Raw genomic sequence first — 16,964 nt, 5'->3', positions numbered from 1 at the left:
TCAATCTTTAAACTGTTTTGATTGGACAGAGCTGTATATTCTGAGCCTGTTTGTTGTGTTCAGCTGGTAGCCTACGGGTGCAAATGTGTCACCAGTATATTGCCTCTATTTGTATACTAATATTACTGCTACTCCTGTCGGCACTAGAAGCAGCTGCTCAGTGCTCTCCTTTCCCTGATTGTAAATGTGTCTGTATCAGAGCAAATCTTCTCTACAAAGTATCTTAGTAATAAATAATTAAAGGGACACTAAACCAATATTTCTCTTGTTAAGTGTATCCAGTCCACGGATCATCCATTACTTGTGGGATATTCTCCTTCCCAACAGGAAGTTGCAAGAGGATCACCCACAGCAGAGCTGCTATATAGCTCCTCCCCTCACTGCCATATCCAGTCATTCTCTTGCAACTCTCAACAAAGATGGACGTAGTAAGAGGAGAGTGGTGTATTATAGTTAGTTTTTTAACTTCAATCAAAAGTTTGTTATTTTCAAATGGTACCGGAGTGTACTGTTTCATCTCAGGCAGCATTAGAAGAAGAATCTGTCTGTGATTTATATGATCTTAGCAGAAGTAACTAAGATCCACTGCCGTTCTCACATATTCTGAGGAGTGAGGTAACTTCAGAGAGGGAATGGCGTGCAGGTTTTCCTGCAATAAGGTATGTGCAGTTAATATTTTTCTAGGGATGGAATTTGCTAGAAAATGCTGCTGATACCGGATTAATGTAAGTAAAGCCTTAAATGCAGTGATAGCGACTGGTATCAGGCTTATTAATAGAGATACATACTCTTATAAAAGTGTAATATAAAACGTTTGCTGGCATGTTGAATCGTTTTTATATATGTTTGGTGACAAAACTTATTGGGGCCTAGTTTTTTTCCACATGGCTGGTTTGATTTTTGCCTAGAAACAGTTCCTGAAGCTTTCCACTGTTGCAATATGAGTGGGAAGGGCCTATTTTAGTGCTTTTCTGTGCAGATAAAAATACTGACAGAGACATTCAGCTTCTTCCTGCATGATCCAGGACATCTCTGAAGGGCTCAAAAGGCTTCAAAGTCGTGTTTGAGGAAGGTAAAAAGCCACAGTAGACTGTGGCAGTTGTTGTGACTGTGTTTAAAAAACGTTTTTGTCATTTATTATTCTGTTTTTGTTATTAAGGGGTTAATCATCCATTTGCAAGTGGGTGCAATGCTCTGCTGACTTGTTACATACACTGTAAAAATTTTGTTAGTGTAACTGCCTTTTTTCACTGTTATTTCAAATTTTGTCAAAATTTGTTTCTCTTAAAGGCACAGTAACGTTTTTTTATATTGCTTGTTAACTTGCTTTAAAGTGTTTTCCAAGCTTGCTAGTCTCATTGCTAGTCTGTACAAACATGTCTGAAACAGAGGATACTTGTTCATTATGTTTAAAAGCCATGGTGGAGCCCCATAGGAGAATGTGTACTAAATGTATTGATTTCACCTTAAACAGTAAAGATCAGTCTTTATCTATAAAAGAATTGTCACCAGAGGGGTCTGTTGAGGGGAAAGTTATGCAGACTAACTCTCCCCACGTGTTGGACCCTTCGCCTCCCGCTCAAGGGACGCACGCTAATATGGCGCCAAGTACATCAGGGACGCCCATAGCGATTACTTTGCAGGACATGGCTGCAATCATGAATAATACCCTGTCAGAGGTATTATCCAGATTGCCTGAATTGAGAGGCAAGCGCGATAGCTCTGGGGTTAGACGAGATTCAGAGCGCGTAGATGCTGTAAGAGCCATGTCTGATACTGCGTCACAATATGCAGAACCTGAGGACGGAGAGCTTCAGTCTGTGGGTGACGTCTCTGAATCGGGGAGACCTGATTCAGAGATTTCTAATTTGAAATTTAAGCTTGAGAACCTCTGTGTATTGCTTGGGGAGGTATTAGCTGCTCTGAATGACTGTGACACAATTGCAGTGCCAGAGAAATTGTGTAGGCTGGATAAATACTATGCAGTGCCGGTGAGTACTGATGTTTTTCCAATACCTAAAAGGCTTACAGAAATTATTAGCAAGGAGTGGGATAGGCCCGGTGTGCCCTTTTCCCCACCTCCTATATTTAGAAAAATGTTTCCAATAGATGCCACTACACGGGACTTATGGCAGACTGTCCCTAAGGTGGAGGGAGCAGTTTCTACTTTAGCAAAGCGTACCACTATCCCGGTTGAGGACAGTTGTGCTTTTTCAGATCCAATGGATAAAAAAAAATTAGAGGGTTACCTTAAGAAAATGTTTATTCAACAAGGTTTTTATTTTACAGCCCCTTGCATGCATTGCGCCTGTCACTGCTGCGGCGGCATTCTGGTTTGAGGCCCTGGAAGAGGCCATCCATACAGCTCCATTGACTGAAATTGTTGGCAAACTTAGAACTCTTAAGCTAGCTAATTCATTTGTTTCTGATGCCATTGTTCATTTGACTAAACTAACGGCTAAGAATTCCTGATTCGCCATCCAGGCGTGTAGGGCGCTATGGCTCAAATCCTGGTCAGCTGATGTGACTTCAAAGTCTAAATTACTCAACATTCCTTTCAAGGGGCAGACCTTATTCGGGCCTGGTTTGAAAGAAATTATTGCTGACATTACTGGAGGTAAGGGTCATACCCTTCCTCAGGACAGGGCCAAATCAAAGGCCAAACAGTCTAATTTTCGTGCCTTTCGAAATTTCAAGGCAGGTGCAGCATCAACTTCCTCTGCTTCAAAACAAGAGGGAACTTTTGCTCAATCCAAGCAGGCCTGGAATCCTAACCAGTCCTGGAACAAGGGCAAGCAGGCCAGAAAGCCTGCTGCTGCCTCTAAGACAGCATGAAGGAGCGGCCCCCTATCCGACAACGGATCTAGTAGGGGCAGACTCTCTCTCTTCGCCCAGGCGTGGGCAAGAGATGTTCAGGATCCCTGGGCGTTGGAGATCATATCTCAGGGATATCTTCTGGACTTCAAAGCTTCTCCTCCTAAGGGAGATTTCACCTTTCAAGATTATCTGCAAACCAGATAAAGAAAGAGGCATTCCTAAGCTGCGTACAAGATCTTGTAATGGCAGTGATCCATCCAGTTCCGCGGACGGAACAAGGACAGGGGTTTTATTCAAATCTGTTTGTGGTTCCCAAAAAAGAGGGAACCTTCCGACCAATTTTGGATTTAAAGATCCTAAACAAATTCCTCAGAGTTCCGTCATTCAAGATGGAAACTATTCTAACCATTTTACCCATGATCCAAGAGGGTCAGTACATGACCACAGTGGACTTAAAGGATGCCTACCTTCACATTCCAATTCACAAGAATCATCATCAGTTCCTGAGGTTTGCCTTTCTAGACAGGCATTACCAATTTGTAGCTCTTCCATTCGGGTTGGCTACAGCCCCAAGAATTTTTACAAAGGTTCTGGGCTCACTTCTGGCGGTCCTAAGACCGCGAGGCATAGCGGTGGCTCCTTACCTGGACGACATCCTGATACAGACGTCAAGCTTTCAAATTGCCAAATCTCATACAGAGATAGTTCTGGCATTCCTGAGGTCGCATGGGTGGAAAGTGAACGAAGAAAAGAGTTCTCTATCTCCTCTCACAAGGGTTTCCTTCCTAGGGACTCTAATAGATTCTGTAGAAATGAAAATTTACCTGACGGAGTCCAGGTTATCAAAACTTCTAAATGCTTGCCGTGTTCTTCACTCCATTCCGCGCCCCACGGTGGCTCAGTGCATGGAAGTAATCGGCTTAATGGTAGCGGCAATGGACATAGTGCCATTCGCGCGCCTGCATCTCAGACCGCTGCAATTATGCATGCTCAGTCAGTGTAATCTGGATTACACAGATTTGTCCCCACTACTAAATCTGGATCAGGAAACCAGAGATTCTCTTCTCTGGTGGTTATCTCGGGCCCATCTGTCCAAGGGTATGACCTTTCGCAGACCAGATTGGACAATTGTAACAACAGATGCCAGCCTTCTAGGTTGGGGTTCAGTCTGGAACTCCCTGAAGGCTCAGGGTTCATGGACTCAGGAGGAGAAACTCCTCCCAATAAATATTCTGGAGTTAAGAGCAATTTTCAATGCTCTTCTGGCTTGGCCTCAGCTAGCAACACTGAGGTTCAACAACATCACGACTGTGGCTTACATCAACCATCAAGGGGGAACCAGGAGTTCCCTAGCGATGTCAGAAGTCTCCAAGATAATTCGCTGGGCAGAGACTCACTCTTGCCACCTGTCAGCGATCCATATCCCAGGTGTAGAGAACTGGGAGGCGGATTTTCTAAGTCGTCAGACTTTTCATCCGGGGGAATGGGAACTCCATCCGGAGGTGTTTGCTCAATTGGATCTCCGTTGGGGCAAACCAGAATTGGATCTCATGGCGTCTCGCCAGAACGCCAAGCTTCCTTGTTACGGATCCAGGTCCAGGGACCCAGAAGAGGCACTGATAGATGCTCTAGCAGCGCCTTGGTTCTTCAACCTGGCTTATGTGTTTCCACCGTTTCCTCTGCTCCCTCGTCTGATTGCCAAAATCAAACAAGAAAGAGCATCGGTGATATTGATGGCGCCTGCGTGGCCACGCAGGACCTGGTATGCAGACCTAGTGGACATGTCATCCTTTCCACCATGGACTCTGCCTCTGAGACAAGACCTTCTAATACAAGGTCCTTTCAATCATCCGAATCTACTTTCTCTGAGACTGACTGCATGGAGATTGAACGCTTGATCCTATCAAAGCGTGGCTTCTCCAAGTCAGTAATTGATACCTTAATACAGGCACGAAAGCCTGTCACCAGGAAAATTTACCACAAGATATGGCGTAAATATCTTCATTGGTGTGAATCCAAGAATTACTCATGGAGTAGGGTTAGGATTCCTAGGATATTGTCCTTCCTCCAAGAGGGTTTGGACAAAGGATTATCAGCTAGTTCTTTAAAGGGACAGATTTCTGCTCTGTCTATTCTTTTACACAAGAGTCTGGCAGAAGTTCCAGACGTTCAGGCATTTTGTCAGGCTTTAGTTAGAATTAAGCCTGTGTTTAAACCTGTTGCTCCTCCATGGAGCTTAAACTTGGTTCTTAAAGTTCTTCATTCTATTGATATCAAACTTCTTTCATGGAAAGTTCTTTTTCTGATGGCTATTTCCTCGGCTCGAAGAATCTCGGAGTTATCTGCCTTACATTGTGATTCTCCTTATCTGATCTTTCATTCAGATAAAGTTGCTCTGCGTACAAAACCTGTGTTTTTACCTAAGGTGGTTTCTAACAAGAATATCAATCAAGAGATTGTTGTTCCATCATTATGTCCTAATCCTTCTTCAAAGAAGGAGCGTCTTTTGCATAATCTAGACGTAGTCCGTGCCTTGAAGTTTTACTTACAGGCTACTAAAGATTTTCGCCAAACATCTAACCTGTTTGTTGTTTACTCTGGACAGAGGAGAGGTCAGAAGGTCTCGGCAACCTCTCTTTCTTTTTGGCTTCGGAGTATAATCCGTTTAGCCTATGAGACTGCTGGACAGCAGCCTCCTGAAAGGATTACAGCTCATTCTACTAGCTGTGGCTTCCACCTGGGCCTTTAAAAATGAGGCCTCTGTTGAACAGATTTGCAAGGCTGCAACTTGTTCTTCCCTTCATACTTTTTCCAAATTTGATACTTTTGCTTCTTCTGAGGCTGTTTTTGGGAGAAAGGTTCTACATGCAGTGGTTCCTTCTGTTTAAGTTCCTGCCTTGTCCCTCCCATCATCCGTGTACTTTAGCTTTGGTATTGGTATCCCACAAGTAATGGATGATCCGTGGACTGGATACACTTAACAAGAGAAAACATAATTTATGCTTACCTGATAAATTTATTTCTCTTGTAGTATATCCAGTCCACGGCCCGCCCTGTCCTTTTCAGGCAGGTCTAAATTTTAATTAAACTACAATCACCACTGCACCCTATGGTTTCTCCTTTCTCGGCTTGTTTCGGTCGAATGACTGGATATGGCAGTGAGTGGAGGAGCTATATAGCAGCTCTGCTGTGGGTGATCCTCTTGCAACTTCCTGTTGGGAAGGAGAATATCCCACAAGTAATGGATGATCCGTGGACTGGATACACTACAAGAGAAATAAATTTATCAGGTAAGCATAAATTATGTTTTTTTTTCTTTCATGATTTGGATAGAGCAGGCAATTTTATTCAACTTTCTAATTTCGCTCCTATTATCATTTTTTCTTCATGCTGTAGCTATGTTTATTTGAAAAGCAAGATTCTAAGCTTAGGAGCAACCTTATTTTTGTTTCAGCAATATGGGTAGCTCTTGGTGATTGGTGGCTACATTTAGACATTAATCAGCAAGCGCTACCCAGTGTATTGAACCAAAAATGGTCTGGCTCCTAAGTTTAGGCTCAGAATATACAGCTCTGTCCAATCAAAACAGTTTAACGATTGATCAACTTGGTTTAGGAAATTGTTAGGTTTAGGAATTGAAACTGCATAAACGGTTTTCTCCTGAATATACACAAGAGGTGGAACCACCAGTAGAGGAACACACATTATGTACAATTACCTATAATGTGGTTGATAGCAGGTAGGGGACTCCAGAACATGTTTAAAACAATAATATTAAATATATTGTAGAAGCCTAGTAGCACTGGGGGACAACAACGGAATTAGGATGTACAGTATCTACTGTGTGCTGCTTAAAGAGACACTAAACAAATGTTATGCACCTCCCTCTAAGTATGGAACCTAGGTTACACTACAGGTATCCAAAGGAGATTTAAAGTGATTGTAAAGTCCAAATTAAACTTTCATGATTCAGATAGAGTATGCAATTTCTCTTGTTAAGTGTATCCAGTCCACGGATCATCCATTACTTATGGGATATTAACTCCTCCCCAACAGGAAGTGCAAGAGGATTCACCCAGCAGAGCTGCTATATAGCTCCTCCCCTAACTGCCATTACCAGTCATTCTCTTGCACCCAACGAATAGATAGGATGTGTGAGAGGACTGTGGTGATTATACTTAGTTTCATACCTTCAATCAAAAGTTTGTTATTTTATAATAGCACCGGAGTGTGTTATTCCTTCTCTGGTAGAATTTGAAGAAGAATCTACCTGAGTTTTTCTATGATTTTAGCCGGAGTAGTTAAGATCATATTGCTGTTTCTCGGCCATCTGAGGAGAGGTAAACTTCAGATCAGGGGACAGCGGGCAGATTAATCTGCAAAGAGGTATGTAGCAGCTTATTATTTTCTGACAATGGAATTGATGAGAAAATTCTGCCATACCGATATAATGTAAACTCAGCCTTAAATGCAGTAGCAGCAACTGGTATCAGGCTGTCATGTATGTATATTTTACACTTCAGTATTCTGGGGAATGGCACTTCACTGGAATTATACTGTATGCGTAAGACTTTAGCCTAATTTGCAGGGACTAGCAACAGGCTTTTTAATAACACTCAATTTATTAATGTTAAACGTTTTTTGCTGGCATGTAAAATCGTTTAATTTTCTGAGGTACTGGGTGAAAAAATGTTTTGGGCACTATTTTTTTCCACTTGGCAGTCGTTTTATTTAATTTATGACAGTTTACTGATCTCTCTCACTGTTAGCTATCAGGGTTAGTTATCCTTTGCTAATGAGAGCAATCCTTTGCTAAAATTGTGTTTTTTACAAAGATTTGATGCTATAACTTTTCAGTTTATTAATTTTCAACTGTCATAACTTTTTCTGTGCTTCTTATAGGCACAGTACGTTTTCATATTATAGTAAATTACTTGAAAAGTATTTCCAAGTTGCTAGTTTATTTGCTAGTGTGTTAAACATGTCTGATTCAGAGGAAGATATCTGTGCTATATGTGCTAAAGCCAAAGTGGAGCCCAATAGAAATTTATGTACTAACTGTATTGATGCTACTTTAAATAAAAGTCAATCTGTACAAATTGAACATATTTCACCAAACAACGAGGGGAGAGTTATGCCGACTAACTCGCCTCACGTGTCAGTACCTGCATCTCCCGCTCGGGAGGTGCGTGATATTGTAGCGCCAAGTACATCTGGGCGGCCATTACAAATCACATTACAGGATATGGCTACTGTTATGACTGAAGTTTTGGCTAAATTACCAGAACTAAGAGGTAAGCGTGATCACTCTGGGGTTAGAACAGAGTGCGCTGATAATATTAGGGCCATGTCAGACACTGCGTCACAATTTGCAGAACATGAGGACGGAGAGCTTCATTCTGCGGGTGACGGTTCTGATCCAAACAAACTGGATTCAGATATTTCAAATTTTAAATTTAAGCTGAAAATCCTCCGTGTATTACTAGGGGAGGTGTTAGCGGCTCTGAATGATTGTAACACAGTTGCAATACCAGAGAAAATGTGTAGGTTGGATAAATATTTTGCGGTACCGGCGAGTACTGACGTTTTTCCTATACCTAAGAGACTTACTGAAATTGTTACTAAGGAGTGGGATAGACCCGGTGTGCCGTTCTCACCCCCTCCGATATTTAGAAAGATGTTTCCAATAGACGCCACCACACGGGACTTATGGCAAACGGTCCCTAAGGTGGAGGGAGCAGTTTCTACTTTAGCTAAGCGTACCACTATCCCGGTGGAGGATAGCTGTGCCTTTTCAGATCCAATGGATAAAAAGTTAGAGGGTTACCTTAAGAAAATGTTTGTTCAACAAGGTTTTATATTGCAACCTCTTGCATGCATTGCGCCTGTCACGGCTGCAGCAGCATTTTGGTTTGAGTCTCTGGAAGAGACACTTGAATCAGCTCCATTAGATGAGATTACACACAAGCTTAAAGCCCTTAAGTTAGCTAACTAATTTATTTCAGATGCCGTAGTACATTTAACTAAACTTACGGCTAAGAATTCCGGATTCGCCATTCAGGCACGCAGAGCACTGTGGCTAAAATCCTGGTCAGCTGACGTTACTTCTAAATCTAAATTGCTTAATATACCTTTCAAAGGGCAGACCTTATTCGGGCCCGGGTTGAAAGAAATTATCGCTGACATTACAGGAGGTAAAGGCCATGCCCTGCCTCAAGACAGAGCCAAACCTAAGGCTAGACAGTCTAATTTTCGTTCCTTTCGTACTTTCAAAGCAGGAGCAGCATCAACTTCCTCTGCACCAAAACAGGAAGGAGCTGTTGCTCGCTACAGACAAGGCTGGAGACCTAACCAGTCCTGGAACAAGGGCAAGCAGGCCAGGAAACCTGCTGCTGCCCCTAAGACAGCATGAATCGAGGGCCCCCGATCCGGGAACGGATCTAGTGGGGGGCAGACTTTCTCTCTTCGCCCAGGCTTGGGCAAGAGATGTCCAGGATCCCTGGGCATTAGAGATCATATCTCAGGGATACCTTCTAGACTTCAAATTCTCTCCCCCAAGAGGGAGATTTCATCTGTCAAGGTTGTCAACAAACCAAATAAAGAAAGAGGCGTTTCTACGCTGCGTACAAGATCTTTTATTAATGGGAGTGATCCATCCGGTTCCGCGGTCGGAACAAGGACAAGGGTTTTACTCAAATCTGTTTGTGGTTCCCAAAAAAGAGGGAACTTTCAGGCCAATCTTGGATTTAAAGATCCTAAACAAATTCCTAAGAGTTCCATCGTTCAAAATGGAAACTATTCGGACAATTTTACCCATGATCCAAAAGGGTCAGTACATGACCACAGTGGATTTAAAGGATGCTTACCTTCACATACCGATTCACAAAGATCTTTACCGGTATCTAAGGTTTGCCTTTCTAGACAGGCATTACCAGTTTGTAGCTCTTCCATTCGGATTGGCTACGGCTCCGAGAATCTTCACAAAGGTTCTGGGTGCTCTTCTGGCGGTACTAAGACCGCGAGGAATTGCGGTAGCTCCGTACCTAGACGACATTCTGATACAAGCTTCAAGCTTTCAAACTGCCAAGTCTCATACAGAGTTAGTACTGGCATTTCTAAGGTCGCATGGATGGAAGGTGAACGAAAAGAAGAGTTCTCTCTTTCCACTCACAAGAGTTCCCTTCTTGGGGACTCTTATAGATTCTGTAGAAATGAAGATTTACCTGACAGAAGACAGGTTAACAAAGCTTCAAAATGCATGCCGTGTCCTTCATTCCATTCAACACCCGTCAGTAGCTCAATGCATGGAGGTGATCGGCTTAATGGTAGCAGCAATGGACATAGTACCCTTTGCACGCCTACATCTCAGACCGCTGCAATTGTGCATGCTAAGTCAGTGGAATGGGGATTACTCAGACTTGTCCCCTACTCTGAATCTGGATCAAGAGACCAGAAATTCTCTTCTATGGTGGCTTTCTCGGCCACATCTGTCCAGGGGGATGCCATTCAGCAGGCCGGACTGGACAATTGTAACAACAGACGCCAGCCTACTAGGTTGGGGCGCTGTCTGGAATTCTCTGAAGGCTCAGGGACAATGGAATCAGGAGGAGAGTCTCCTACCAATAAACATTCTGGAATTGAGAGCAGTTCTCAATGCCCTTCTGGCTTGGCCCCAGTTAACAACTCGGGGGTTCATCAGGTTTCAGTCGGACAACATCACGACTGTAGCTTACATCAACCATCAGGGAGGGACAAGAAGCTCCCTAGCAATGATGGAAGTATCAAAGATAATTCGCTGGGCAGAGTCTCACTCTTGCCACCTGTCAGCAATCCACATCCCGGGAGTGGAGAACTGGGAGGCGGATTTCTTAAGTCGTCAGACTTTTCATCCGGGGGAGTGGGAACTTCATCCGGAGGTCTTTGCCCAAATACTTCGACGTTGGGGCAAACCAGAGATAGATCTCATGGCGTCTCGACAGAACGCCAAGCTTCCTCGTTACGGGTCCAGATCCAGGGATCCGGGAGCGGTTCTGATAGATGCTTTGACAGCACCTTGGACCTTCGGGATGGCTTATGTGTTTAAACCCTTCCCGATGCTTCCTCGATTGATTGCCAGAATCAAACAGGAGAGAGCATCAGTGATTCTAATAGCGCCTGCATGGCCACGCAGGACTTGGTATGCAGATCTAGTGGACATGTCATCCTGTCCACCTTGGTCGCTACCTCTGAAACAGGACCTTCTGATCCAGGGTCCCTTCAAACATCAAAATCTAATTTCTCTGAAGCTGACTGCTTGGAAATTGAACGCTTGATTTTATCAAAACGTGGTTTTTCTGAGTCAGTTATTGATATCTTAATACAGGCTAGGAAGCCTGTTACCAGAAAGATTTACCATAAGATATGGCGCAAATACTTATATTGGTGCGAATCCAAGAGTTACTCATGGAGTAAGGTTAGGATTCCGAGGATATTGTCTTTTCTACAAGAAGGTTTAGAAAAGGGTTTATCCGCTAGTTCCTTAAAGGGACAGATTTCAGCTCTGTCCATTCTTTTACACAAACGTCTGTCAGAAGTTCCGGACGTTCAAGCTTTTTGTCAGGCTTTAGCTAGGATCAAGCCTGTGTTTAAAACTGTTGCTCCACCATGGAGTTTGAACTTAGTTCTTAATGTTTTACAGGGGGTTCCGTTTGAACCCCTTCATTCCATTGATATCAAGTTGTTATCTTGGAAAGTTCTGTTTTTAATGGCGATTTCCTCGGCTCGAAGAGTCTCTGAGTTATCTGCCTTACATTGTGATTCTCCTTATCTGATTTTTCATTCAGACAAGGTAGTTCTGCGTACTAAACCTGGGTTCCTACCTAAGGTGGTCACTAACAGGAATATCAATCAAGAGATTGTGGTTCCATCTTTGTGTCCTAATCCTTCTTCGAAAAAGGAACGTCTGCTACACAATCTAGATGTAGTCCATGCCCTGAAATTTTATCTACAGGCAACTAAGGATTTTCGACAAACGTCTTCCCTGTTTGTCGTTTATTCTGGTCAGAGGAGAGGTCAAAAAGCTTCGGCTACCTCTCTCTCCTTTTGGCTTCGTAGCATAATACGGTTAGCCTATGAGACTGCTGGACAGCAGCCTCCTGAAAGAATTACAGCACATTCTACTAGAGCTGTGGCTTCCACTTGGGCCTTTAAGAATGAGGCTTCTGTTGAACAGATTTGCAAGGCTGCAACTTGGTCTTCTCTTCATACTTTTTCCAAATTTTACAAATTTGACACTTTTGCTTCTTCGGAGGCTGTTTTTGGGAGAAAGGTTCTTCAGGCAGTGGTTCCTTCCGTATAAAGAGCCTGCCTGTCCCTCCCGTCATCTGTGTACTTTAGCTTTGGTATTGGTATCCCATAAGTAATGGATGATCCGTGGACTGGATACACTTAACAAGAGAAAACATAATTTATGCTTACCTGATAAATTTATTTCTCTTGTAGTGTATCCAGTCCACGGCCCGCCCTGTCACTTTAAGGCAGGTAATTTTTCCATTAAACTACAGTCACCACTGCACCCTATGGTTTTCCTTTCTCTGCATGTTTTCGGTCGAATGACTGGTAATGGCAGTTAGGGGAGGAGCTATATAGCAGCTCTGCTGGGTGAATCCTCTTGCACTTCCTGTTGGGGAGGAGTTAATATCCCATAAGTAATGGATGATCCGTGGACTGGATACACTACAAGAGAAATAAATTTATCAGGTAAGCATAAATTATGTTTTTAAACAATTTTCCAATTTACTTTTATCATCAAATTTGCTTTGTTATCTTGGTATTCTTAGTTGAAAGCTAAACCTGGGTAGGCTCATATGATAATTTCTAAGCCCTTGAAGGCCACCTTCTCTGAATGTATTAGACAGTTTTTCACAGCTAGTGTGTTAGTTCATGTGTTTCATATAAATAACATTGTGCTCCTGCACATGAAGTTATGTAAGAGTCAGCACTAATTGCCTGAAATGCAAGTCAGACAAAAGATCTGAGATAAGGGGCAGTCTGCAGAAGCTTAGATACAAGGTAATCGGAGGTAAAAGGTATATTAATATAACAGTGTTGTTTATGCAAAACTGAGGAAAATAAAGGTATTATCTATCTTTTTAAACAACAACATTTTTGGTGTTTACTATCCCTTTAATGAACATATGCAAACAGGTCAGCAATGAAATGTAGTGATAGATTTCAACATGGCGGCACCCATGACTGGAGGGTGGCAGGAAATAACTTCATTACTCTGCTTGTATAATGTATTTAGGGATAGATTAAGCGCTAAATTATTGTGCGCTTGCAAACGGGCCATTACAAGTGGCTGGTTATTGCTACCGCGAGCTTGCAGTTGCAGTTAGCGCTTATAAAATTAACCATAAATCAGATCTCTGGTTAATTTTATAAATGTCCACCAGATGCCCCCAAAATACAGTGTAGTGTATTTTATTAAAAAAATAAAGATAGCAGCCTCTTTATTTTGCAATAAAATACTGCACTAGGCAGTATTTTGGGGAGAAAGTTGGCGGGAGTGGGGTATTAGAAAAAAAAAAACGGCACTGAAACGTGCCTTTATATAGCGATCTATGGGAACTGTGTGTTCCCAGTAAATATATATGTATATGCTTATATATATTCATATATTATATATATTTATAATCATATACATATATATTTATATCTGCTGCCATCGCTGCACTACTTACACCCTTTGCTGCGCTTAGGTTCTGATGCCGTCTCTGAGCCTATGGAAGCGCTCTCTCATTAGCGTACGCTGGTATTACGGCAGTGGAGCGCAAATATCGATTTCACTAAAGCAATATTTAGCGCTCCACTTGTAATCTGGCCCTTAGTGTTTAATGTCCCTTTAACATTACTTACAAATAGTAAACCGCTTAATCCAGCTGCAACATTAAAATTAAATATATTAGTTTTCAAGAGTACATATAAAAATTTCAGGCAGTGTTTCAGGTCTCCGCTAGGCCCTTAATTATGTATAAATGATTAAAAGCCTAGTTCAGGCCTGAAATTGTGTTGGTATAATGTTGTTTTAATTCACTTTTTAAATTATTTCCTTAAGATGTGACTTTCTTTTATCTTTTTGTTACTGGGAAGAAGATACTGGAAGTAATTCAATCTGCATCTGTTTATAAAGCTGGTTACACCCATGTTCTCATGTCTAGCTTATTAGAACTGGGCACACACGTTGCATGTAACAAGCCCTATAGCATTAAGAAAACTGGTGCTCTGTACATTCTGTTTAATCTTATAGTAGGATTTTATTCCTCAAAACATGGAAGGTGAAAACAAGTGCCAAAAGTAACATAAAAATAAATAATAGTCACTGGTTGTGTTCTTCTAATACAACATAATGTGATCCCAGTTCCACAGATCTCATATTTACTTTTTATTTGTACAATTAGTGTTCATATAGTTTTTCATTTTAGCAATTTCACTCATAAGGGGATTCTTATTATACTCACATCTCGTCTGAGACCTACTGTTCTCCTTTGCAAGATTTCCTTTCCGTGAGAACATTCTGCTCAGAAGAACATGTATTTCTCATCCCAAGGGTGTTTTTCTAAATGGAATTTACGGCATTAATTTTATTATGACAGTAAACCATGCCGTCCTTTAACAAGAAAGGCAAAAACACGGCTTCAGTCAAGCTTGAGCTAATATCTCCTCTATCCATATAGGCAATTTGTAATGTCACCTGAGTGAAAGCAAATATCATATTTGAACAACAAAACAAAAATGTGCATATAGCAGGAAAAGTTTTCAGTGTTCCCCAAGGTGAATGAGTCGTTCTAAACAAGCTAGTGCATAAGATTCCTTTTGTTACAATTGGGAGTATAGTGGTAGCATTTATGCAGCTAATAACAGCAATGTTTTTTACGTCTCCATACCAATAAGTGTTATGCTTATGGACTTCATACACTAGTGTAGATCATTGTTTCTGAGCCGGGGTCCTCAAGTGCACATGTGAAATAATCAGCTGATAGGTGCGAGCAAGTTAGTAACCATGGTGTTAGTGATCAGCTGATTATTTCACCTGTGCACTGGTTCAGCTATAATGAAAACCTGGCCTGTATGGGGTACTTGAGACCACAGTTGAGAAACACTGGTGTAGATGACTATGTAGTAATTTGCATACATATTTCAGCAACTATGAAATATAAAAGAAGGTTTCTTTAAAGTTTGGAAGCTGGCAATTTTAACCCTAGTGAAAATTAAAACATTGTAAAAACAAATCACAGCATATTACATCTACAGAAAAGGTTTTAAGGTTGAATAAATGTCCTGTTTTAAGCCCTGACCATCCCATTCCCAATGCACGTCAAAACGGCAACACCAACAGCTAAACGACTGAATGGATTTGCTTTATATTTGGTAGAGAAAAGACTTCTTATGTTCACTGAAATCCCAAACTGATACAATGTAGCAAAATGCTTAAATATATCCAATTTAGGTTGTCATTTCCTTAATGTTCACGATAGGCTAAAATGCAAGTCTGTCAAAAGAACTGAGATAAGGAGGCAGTCTGCAGCAGCTCAGGTACAAGGTAATCATAGAGGTAAAAAGTATATTAATATAAGAGTGTTGTTTATGCAAAACTGGGGAATGGGTAATAAAGGGATTATCTATCTTTTCAAACAATAAAAATCCTGGTGTAGACTGTCCTTTTAATGCTTGGATTTTAATAACTTGTGTCAATTTTTTTTTACAATCTTGGCAATAACCTTGAATTCAGTATATAGTGTATTCATTTGTAAATAACCCACCGTTCTTAAGATTTTATATATGCATTTCTTTCTAATGACACAGTGAGTCCACAGATCATCATAATTACTGTTGGGAATATCTCTCCTGACCAGCAGGAGGAGGCAAAGGGCACCACAGCAAAGCTGTTAAATACCACTCCCCTACCCACAATCCCCAGTCATTCTCTTTGTCTGTAACAGTTGCAAGGAGGTGGTAAAGAAAGGTGTCTGAAAGAATTTCTTCAATCAAGAGTTTATTTTTAAAGCAGAGCAGGTTTGCTCTGATCTTTTTCTGGGGTCTAGCCATAGTCCATGTCAGTCTCTTCAGTAGAGCAGTGGTGGCTTTTAAGCATTTGGGAACTTGTGGGGTATAATCCCCACTGTGCCTCCCAAGTAGTTTGTTGCTGCCCTTATTTGAAAGCCTGAGTAGGTTTACTCAGTTTTTCCTTTTTTATCCATAGGTCCATGTGAGGGAAGGTGCCTTTCAAACCTTGTGATCTGCCTTGCTGGAGGTAAGTGCTAAGTTTTATTTTCTGTTTGGGAAAGAAAGATTGGCACTTGTACAGTTAATTCTGTTGGGGTACATTATTCCTGTTGGATGAACAGGTTTTTGTATGGCAGTTTGTGTGGGGCACTGAAAGAGGAGTTTATATGTTTATTTTAAATATTTTATTTGGCTCAGTGTTGGTGGGTTCTGTTTTTTGTTTTGCTTTCACTCAGGTTGTGTTAGGTACGCCCACGATGGACGGGACTTGCTTGGCGCAGCAACGAGTTGCACACTTTTTCCCTTATTTACTTTCTCCGTATCGGAAGGGTAAGGTTGGTTTGTGCGGCTCTTTTATTTTCAAGTGGTCTGTGAGAGCGGTCACCTGGTAGAGAGTGGGTCCTCTGGTATCCAGCAGGTCAGGTAGGCACTTCAGTAAAGTTTGCTGATGTGTAGCGGTGCTTGTGTTAGTTTAAATTCTTAGAGCTGTTGATTTGCAGTGATATTTTAACGTTACTTTAAAAATTAAAGAGACAGTACCTTGTTTTGGGCTTTATTTCTGAAGTTTTTTAAAGCTGTATAAAAATATTTTTGATTATTTTTTATTCATTGTGGGGATAAAGATGGAGCAAGAGGCCCTGCAGGATGTTACTTGTTCTTTGTGTTTTGATGCAAATGTGGAACCACCAATCCCTTTTTGTTCATGTATTGAGAGAACATTGCATTACAGGGATAGACTTTTTGAATCTGAGTCATCATTATCTAAGGCGGATGCTGTTCAGGGGTCTCCTGTTCAGGCTATGTCGCAGATTATCCTCTTCACATGCAGTGCCCTGAGTTTCCTCTGATACTCCATTTGGAGTTACGTTACAAGACATGGCTAC

General features: G+C 41.6%; 1 protein-coding gene across 1 annotated transcript in view; it reads left to right on the top strand.

Annotated features, from left to right (window-relative positions):
* KIF13B (kinesin family member 13B) overlaps nt 1-16,964 on the top strand; it is a 654,496-nt gene that overhangs the window by 574,244 nt on the left and 63,288 nt on the right. The gene's annotated exons all lie outside the window — the stretch shown is intronic.

Source organism: Bombina bombina, chromosome 4, assembly GCF_027579735.1.
Source record: "Bombina bombina isolate aBomBom1 chromosome 4, aBomBom1.pri, whole genome shotgun sequence".
Taxonomy (NCBI): Eukaryota; Metazoa; Chordata; class Amphibia; order Anura; family Bombinatoridae; genus Bombina; species Bombina bombina.
This window is presented reverse-complemented; position numbering and strand designations above follow the sequence as displayed.